General features: G+C 41.5%; 2 pseudogenes; both read right to left on the bottom strand.

Annotated features, from left to right (window-relative positions):
• Nucleotides 1–2,398: 2,398 nt before the first annotated feature.
• LOC110350463 (TAF5-like RNA polymerase II p300/CBP-associated factor-associated factor 65 kDa subunit 5L pseudogene) lies at nucleotides 2,399–3,226 on the bottom strand (annotated as a pseudogene).
• A 3,465-nt stretch (nucleotides 3,227–6,691) lies between these two features.
• LOC101714748 (M-phase phosphoprotein 6 pseudogene) lies at nucleotides 6,692–7,172 on the bottom strand (annotated as a pseudogene).
• Nucleotides 7,173–8,729: the final 1,557 nt, after the last annotated feature.

Genomic DNA, 8,729 nt, shown 5'->3' with positions numbered 1-8,729 from the left:
ACAAATCAGAGGTCAAGCAGATATCTGTACATTGATGTATTATTCATAGTATCATTGTAGAGATGGATGGTGGTGATGATTGCACAATAACATGATTATACTTAATGCCATTGGACTGAAACCTACAAGTAACTACAATGGTAACTTTATGTGATATACCACACAAAATGACCAGGAGTAATGCCCAGACATTTGTTCTCAATCACTCTATAGAGTGGATTGATAGAGGGCAAGGACACGCATAGAGGCCTCTGACATTTTAGTGTGCAATGGCTGTACACATGGACCCATCCTGGTGACCTCAATTCTGCATCAACCCTTTGCACCACTCTTGTAGTCAAGGGTGATGGTTGAGGGCAAGTAGTTGTTAAGTCAAGAACACAGGCTCTGTAGTCAGAGACAGGAGCTCACGCCAAGACGCTACATGTCACCTCTCTAACCCTCTGACTTCTCCTGTGTGCCATGGATCATAACTATACCTACCCAGAGAGCTATGGTAATAGTATTACAGGTGGCCCACACCCAAGCTGGTCCTGCACAAATGCACATCCATGGACAGGAAGTGCACTAACTGTCCACAGGCAGAGGGAGCCCTCCTGAGGCAGGGGCGGGCATGGCACACAGCCTGGAGTCCCATCAATCTCCAGCCCCACCTCTCCCTGGCTGTGGGACTCCAGCTCCGCTGCTCCCTGGACCACAGGCACGACAGACACCTGCTTTGTGCCGCTCCTGGGCACCTTGCTCTTAATAATAAAAGCAGCAGCGGCAGCAATACAGCTACCACCTCTTGAGCAGTTCCCCTATGCTCAGTGCTTGCCCCCCTCCCCACAGTAGTCCACAAGGAGGCGCTCGCCCAGTTTGAAAGTGACTTAGTCATCATGAGCCTTGCCCAGGACATGGCAGCTGTGTCCTTTCTGTGCACAGCACAGTGTAGTTGGGTGGAGACTCGGTGCCTGTGGAGTTCACAGCCTGGACTCAGAACCAGGGCCTACCACACCCCTCCTCGTTTCCCACAAAGTGCTGAGGGTAAACTGAGTCCAGGCTTAGGGCCAAAACTACTGGCAGGATGGTGGCCTGGGTCCTGACCTCACTTCTGCCCTTGGATGGCTCTGCCTCCTGGGCCAGTCACTAACCCTCCTGGGCTTCAGGTTAGTGGGGTCAAGTGAGAAATAGAGGGTCAACTCCTTGATCAGCAAAATCTCTCACCATAAAGAAAGGAAGTTCAAATGGGGCCTGTGTGAAACCCTGGCCTCTCTCTGCTCCCTGGCGGACGGGAGTGGCCTAGCACCCAGGAGAGATGACAGCTGATCTCTGAACACTGACTCCCAGGAACCTGGGGACTTGCTGTGACATCTGCCAAGACCCCTACCCTTATGAGTCCCAGTCTCCATCTGTTAAAGGAAAATGATAATAATGTCTACCTCACTGGGCTGCTGTGAGGTTGCAAAACTATAATACACACAAAGTGCTTGGGTGGGGTGAGTGCAGCCTAGCCAGTCTATTGAAGCCAGATCCTACAATCAGGCTAGCAAGTCCTGTAATCAGCAAAGAATGTAATGACTACAAGCCGAGAAGACACGTTGGTTATTAGAAACCACAATTGTGCACTGAAGGTGTAAATGGACTGGTTGTCCTGGGAGAATTAACCTGTCTCTGGATAAATAAACTCTCCAGCCTTATGTGTTTTATTAATTTTTTAAAAAATAACCGATTTGAAAGTATTTTTTGTTCTTTATTTGTTCTCTTCCTTGGTTTTCTGACTTTATTATTTCCTTCCTTCTCATTTTAGGGGTTTGTTTTATTGCTTTTTCACCACCATAAGTAGAATTCTTGCCTTAGTTATTTTGAAACTAAATGGATTTTAATAGAAAACAAATACAAATAAGTCTTTTTGAAAAATAGAACTATTTAAACCTTGCTCCATACATTGGAGCTTGCTTTATCCTCAGGACACAGCTGGACATGCATGTGCACACTTCGGATTTGCCTCAGGATGCACTCATTGCAGGACAAAGAGCTAAAAAGCTAAGCTCCACTCATTGGTCACAGCAAAATCCAACACTTTCTCAGTCTGTCTTGTAACTTACTCCCAATTATTCTTTACTATAGTCTTTTTTTTTTTTTTTAGTGGTACCAGGGATTGAACCCAGGGCCTCACACATGCCTCTCTTTCTTTTCCAGTTCAACTGCTGGTCCTTGACAGCTGACACCAGGTACTTCCTGTTAGGAGAGCAACAGGAGAAAGCATGGGCACCATGGCCCATACAGAGCTCACCAAGGTTCCCTGCTGGATGCTCCACAGGCCCAGGGGCTTGGTGGAGCCCACAGCTAAGCAGCTGAAGTTGGGACGGAATCTGACACAGTCCACATTGCCAGGTGTCCTGCATATATCCTCAGTGTGTACATCCAATCGAAGGCCCACAGTGTGAAGTTGTGGCAGTGGGACCTACTGGCAAAGCACAGGCTGTAGAGCTGAGTCCAGGTCACACATGGAGTAGGCCTGTGTCCTTGGTACAGTACAGTGTTGGTGAAAATCCCTGGATCCCACTACCGATGGATGTGTTCTCAGAAAAAGAGTGACCCTGAGCTGTCCATGGGGAGGTGCATGCTGCACACTGGTCCACAGTATCCAGCAGGATCTTCATCCTCCAGGGTATCACAAACCAGATGGATGCACAATGTGTTCACATGGTGGGGCTCTGACCTCAACTTCTTGCACCAAAGACTTGAGAGTTTTATGTAGTTGTCTAATCCAGCAGCAAGCAGCTTGCTATCAGGTGATTTCTGCAGTGTTCAGCAGCTGCTCTATGTTGTAGACCTGTAGAAGCAGGTGGTGGAGAGGGAGGTCTGTCCTCCAGGTGCTTGATGCTCTCCTTCAAGACCTCCAGGGTGGCCTAATCCTGCAGAATGGGGCTGGGAACACTGCGGGCTCCAGGCTGCTGCTCTTGCTGTGGGAGGAGACACACAGATGGAGAGCTGGTAGTACTGTATGTAGTCTGTTCTCTTGGTGGGTTGCATATCCAGGTGGATATGTAAGGCCCGGACCTTGCACAAAGCAGTGTTGTCACTGTGGAGGTAGTGAAACTGGTAGTTGCAGCTGTCTTCCTGGAGATGGACCATGCCTGAAGTTGGACAGGATGTCCTGGACAGTCAGGGTGGTCTGCTGCTGCTCAGACACTACATTGGCACCACTAGATTCTGACTGGACTGTGAGGTTGGCCACCATCTCCTCAGCAGTTGGAGAAAGACACAGGGCTCGCTTCAGGGGCCAGGTCCATGTATTGCCAGCGCTTGAGGTAGCGGGATACTGCCATCTGGACCTGCTTGGTAATGCGCGTTTCATGACTGAGCTTCCTGGGCTGCTCCCAATCCCAATGAGCTCAAGATTCTGGGCCCCGTGACTGCCTGGCAGAAGGGCATGTGGCTGAGCCACAGGTGCTGATGCTCCTTGCCTTATTTATTTTTAATAGCTCTGGGGAGGTATTATTTATACACCATAAAGCTCACTTGTTTTAAGTGTGTAATGCAATGATTTTTAGTATAGTTAATAATTAATTTAAAAATATTTCAATCACCCCCAAAAGAACATCATACATTTGCAATTGATGTCTACACTTTATATATAGACTTGTCTTTTCTGGATATTTCACAAAAATGGAATCATAGAATAATGGTGTTTTCTGTCTGGCTTCTTTCATTTGACATATTTTTAAGGTTCATCTATGTTGTAGAATGTAGCAGTACTTTGTTCCCTTCTATTGCCAAATGGTATTCCATGGTATGGATGAATATACCACATTTTGCTTACCTTGTCACTGTTTCCAGTTTAGGGCTTTTTAAACAGTTACTGCTATAGACATTGATCTGCAAATCTTTGTGTGGATGTGTTTTTTTTCTCTTGGGGGCTTATTTATTCTTATACATGTATTGTTTCCTGATAAATGTTTTTATGTTTGTTTTTTGGTTTTTGGTTTTTTTTTGGTACCGGGGATTGAACTCTGATCCTTGCGCTTGCGCAGCAGGCGGCGAAACCCCTGAGCTAAATCCCTGGCCCTCCTGATAAATGTTTTTAAAGATATAAATTTGCCTCTAAGTACTGCCCTGGCTGTGTCCCAACACTTTGATATGTGCTTTGCCACTATTCTTCAGAACTAAGTAGTTTTCACATTTCCTTATGACTTCTCCCACAGATTCCTCACACACATGCTAGCAAGGGACTCTGAAACGCCCCAGCCTGGGAAGACGAGCACAGGACCATTGTCCACGACTCTCCCCTCTTTGGCTTCTCAGGCCTTCAGCTTCTCGTCACCAGTCACCTCCTTCGTCACTTCACTGTAACCCCCACGCTGTCCCTGGTTCATCCGGCATCTTGTCAAACCCCAGGACCACTGTGGGCTACAGACTCTTGTCTTTCCACCTTACTTAGCTGCTAACCTGGCCACTCCTCTCCTGGACCTCCTCAAGACCTCTGCTCCACAGAACCCGGAACCATCCAATATCTCTGTTCACTCTGCTTTAATTTTCTTCTTTTTCAAATATATATAAATGTGTGTGTATGCATGTTTTTTTTTTTTTACCCGAGATCAAACTCGGGACCTTGTGCTTGTGAGGCAGGTGGTGGAACCACTGAGCAAAATCCCCGGCCCAAAATATATTTTTTTTAAAAACTGGGGATGTAGTTCAGCAGTAGCTTGTTAGCCTATCAAAATATATTTTTATTTTAATTGAAACATTTATTTTTAATTGAGACAATAATTGTACATATTTATGTGGTACAGTGTGACATTTCAATGCACACACATACAATGTGTAATGATTAGATATATTGGGAACATTCAAAATTCTCTCTAACAACTATATTGAAATACATATTCAAGCAATTATTGTAAAATTGTAATTATCCTACATTTTTGTCTTGCTCCTGATCTTAGGGAAAATGATTTTAGCTTTCCCCATTCAATATGATGATGGTTATAGATTTGTCACATACGGGCTCTGTTTGTTGAGGTATGTTCCTCTATACCTTATTTTTTTGAGGATTTTTTCATTAAAGGTTATTGAATTTTATTAAATGATTTTCTTGAATCTATTATATGATCATATGGCTTCTGTCTCCTATTATGTTGCTGTGATGTATTGTGTCTGTTGATTTGTTTATGTTGGATCATCCTTGCATCCCTGGGATAAATCCTACTTGATCATGGTGCGTAATGTTTTTATGTGCTGTTGCACTTGATTTGCTATTATTTTGTTGAGAATTTTTTCATCTAGACTCATCAGGGATGTTGGTCTGTAATAGTCTTGTTTTGTTGTGTCCTTGTGTAGTTTTAGTATCAAGGTAATGCTGGCCTCATAGAATGGCCTTGGAAGGGTCTCCTCCCTTTCAATTGTTTGGAATAATTTGAGATTTGGTATTAGTTTTTCTTTAAAGATTTAGTAAAAAAAAAAAAATAGCAGTGAAACCATTCAGTTCTGGCTATTTCTTTGGGAGAACTTTTTTTTTTTTTTTTTTTTTTTTGGTACCGGTGATCGAACTCGGGACCTTGAGCTTGCGAGGCAGGCGGCAGAACCACTGAGCTAAATCCCCAGCCCCAGGAGAACTTTTATTAGTAATTCAATTCCATTATTCCTTATTGATCTTTTAAGATTTTCTATTTCCTCATGGTTCAATTTTGGTAAGTTGTGTGTGTCCAGAAATGTATCCATTTCTTTTACATTTTCCAATTTCAGACATACAGTTGTTCATAATAGTCCCTAATGATCCTTTGTCTTTCTATGGTACACCCCTTTTCACCTCTGATTTTATGTATTTGGGTCATCTCTCTTTTTTCTTGGTTAATCTAGTTAAACATTCATCAATTTGTTTATCTTTTCTCATTGACTCCTTTTTTGGCAACATGGTCTTGCTAAGTCTGAACTCAAATTTGTAATCCTCCTGTTTCAGCCTCCCAGAGTATTGAAGTTACAGGAATGCACTTCAGTGATCTTTTGTGTTTTTTTTTCAGTCTCTATTTCATTTATTTCTGCTCTGATCTTTGATATTTCTTTCCTTCTAATTTTAGCTTTTATTTGTTCTTTGTTTTCTAGTTCTTTGAGTTGCATTGTTATTGATTTTTTTATGTGAAAGCAGATGTTTATTGCACAATTTTTAATTAAATCCCTTAAACAACAAAACATACTACCCTAAACTGACAATGAACTGGTAGTATACAAATGCATCAGGCTAGAGGTATGTTTGTTCTGGATAAACTAGTATATAATAAATTCTCATGACATTTGATTCCAAAATGAATGCATGAATTGGATTGACATGATTAATAATTTAAAGCAAAATATAAACATTAAGGGCAAATGAAACACTGGCATTAATTTGTAGGAGTCAATTCAGTATCAGTGACTAGAGAACTATATATTTTTTTTAAATGCAAGGTCAAAAAATCTTTAGTAAACAACCCTGTGCCTATGTACACCTGAAGGTCAAGGGCTGGAGTTATATTCCTGATGAATACCATTAGGAAAAGGATGTATAACATCTACCACACATCTGTTTCAAAAACAGCATGTTTCCAAAATTATACATTTCTTTACAAATGAACATTACATATTAGCAACTACAGAGACACCATCAGGATAAGTTCCAAAATACGCTGCTTTCACAGGCATCCCTGAGCTGTATTTGAAGGCATCCATTTTAACCTTGGGGCTTTAGGAACATCTTCTTTGTTTTAATTAGTTTTATGTTTCCATTTTCATCTTCTTCATAATTGGTACAGTCTCTTTTCTTGGCAAACATTTTTCCAATTGTCCCTACCAAAGTCTCATATCTTCTAGCCATTTCTTCATCTGACACATCAAGCTCTACTGTTTCGTCTTCCTCTTGCTCCTCTGCTTTGTTCTTAGCATTCATCTGAAGCATTAATTTCTCAACTTCAGGATTAAACCCTCTGAATGACATTCTTCCATAGAGCAGATCTTCACATAACAAGAAACTCTGCTCTTCTATTATGAAACTTTCTTTCTCTTTAAGCTCTGGCAAATCCAAGTACCAGTGCTCTTCACTAATGATCTTCTTTTCTTCCTCTTCTAGCTGTTTCTTGGTTTCTGAGTCCTCTTTGCTTGAACTTCATGCTTAGCAAGTTCTTGGACAACTTGGTCTTGTGCTCTGCCGCCATGCTGGCTCCAGCCCAGGGCCTAAATTACTGATTTGAAACATTTTTATTTTTTGTTGTTGTAAGCACCGCTATAAACCTCCTTCTCAGTACTGCTTTTGCTGTATCACATAGATTTTTACATGCTGTATTTTCATTTGTTTCAATAAATTTTTTAATTTTCCTTTTGAAAATTTAACCCATTGGTTGTTCAAGAGAATGTTGTTTAAATTGCATGCATTTGTATAATTTCTAAAGTAACTCTTGTTGATTTCTAGTTTTATTCCTTTGTAGTCATGCTATGATTATAACTTTTGTTTAACTTGTTGAGACTTATTTTGTGGACTAGAATGGGGTATTCTGGAGGACATTCCATATGCTGATGAGGAGAATGTGTATTCTGTAGCTGTTGCATGGAATAAATGTTAGGTCCACTTTATTTTCCTCTTGAACCAGTTTAAACATCACCTTTCAGCATTTCAATCACTTTCTTATAAATATCCTGAATTCCTTTGTCTTCCCTTTCTCCTTAATACCTACCGATCAAACTCCAAACTCTGCACAAACCTGACCACTCATCTACTTTACACTTCCATCCAGTCAGTAAGCCTCTTCACAGAACGACTGGGCATATAAGTGACACTGTAAATTCAGTAACCCACTTCAAACATTTCTACTATGTTGTTTACATATGCTGTCCTAGACCTCTGGCTTCCTTTCTGCCCCTTTCACTCTTAGGTATGATAAAAAAAAAAAAGTGAACATTAAAACTCTTTAATAGTCATTACAGTAAAAGACACATTGCCAGTTCCCTACAAAATACTCCTCCTAGGGCCAGGGATTTAGCTTAGTGGCACTGTGCCTGCCTTGCAAGCTCAAGGTCCTGAGTTAAATCCCTGGTACCAAAAAAAAATTCCTCCTCAGTCAAACACACTTATCCCATGGCTCTTGCCACTTTTCTGAGGAGTTCTGAAAGCCCTCTCTCATGAGTGTTGTTACCCTGTCATTGCTGCCTTGACGTCCTGAATCTATTCAAAATGCTTACCTTTCACGGTCATTTTGACTTTGGGGAGGAGCCAGAAGTTGAAAGGTGCCAGATTCCGTGAATAAGGTGACACACTGAAATGTTTTTAGAGCCTGTCTTTCCATTGAATGGTACTTGGCAGCAGCATTCACTATATTTTTGACCATGCCTCATAAAGACACTCATCGATTTACTTGTAAGCAAACAGCATGCCATGAGCATTTCTCAGTATTAATGAAAAATTTTTGGTGTTGGGTTCCATGTTTTCAAAAATTTTGAGGAACTTGTTGAGCTCTGCAAAGGCTTCCACTAAACCCTTTTCACTATGAGTTTTCTTGGGGATTCTTCTTTTTCTTCTGCAATTTACTTTTCTCTTGCTTCCTCATCCATGTGTTCCTTTTCCAATTCCATTACAGTCTTAGGGGCTTCCATCATACGTGCCCTGCTTCACTCACTGAAATGTCATTATTCTACACATGGCTATATTCCTTTTCATTCTCTAAATTTTCAGGACTACATATTAGCTGGGTGTGGTGATGCACACCTGTAATCATAGC

Source organism: Heterocephalus glaber, unplaced genomic scaffold (assembly GCF_053883595.1).
Source record: "Heterocephalus glaber isolate CG9 unplaced genomic scaffold, H.glaber_assembly_v1.0 deba00001452, whole genome shotgun sequence".
NCBI lineage: Eukaryota > Metazoa > Chordata > Mammalia > Rodentia > Bathyergidae > Heterocephalus > Heterocephalus glaber.
This window is presented reverse-complemented; position numbering and strand designations above follow the sequence as displayed.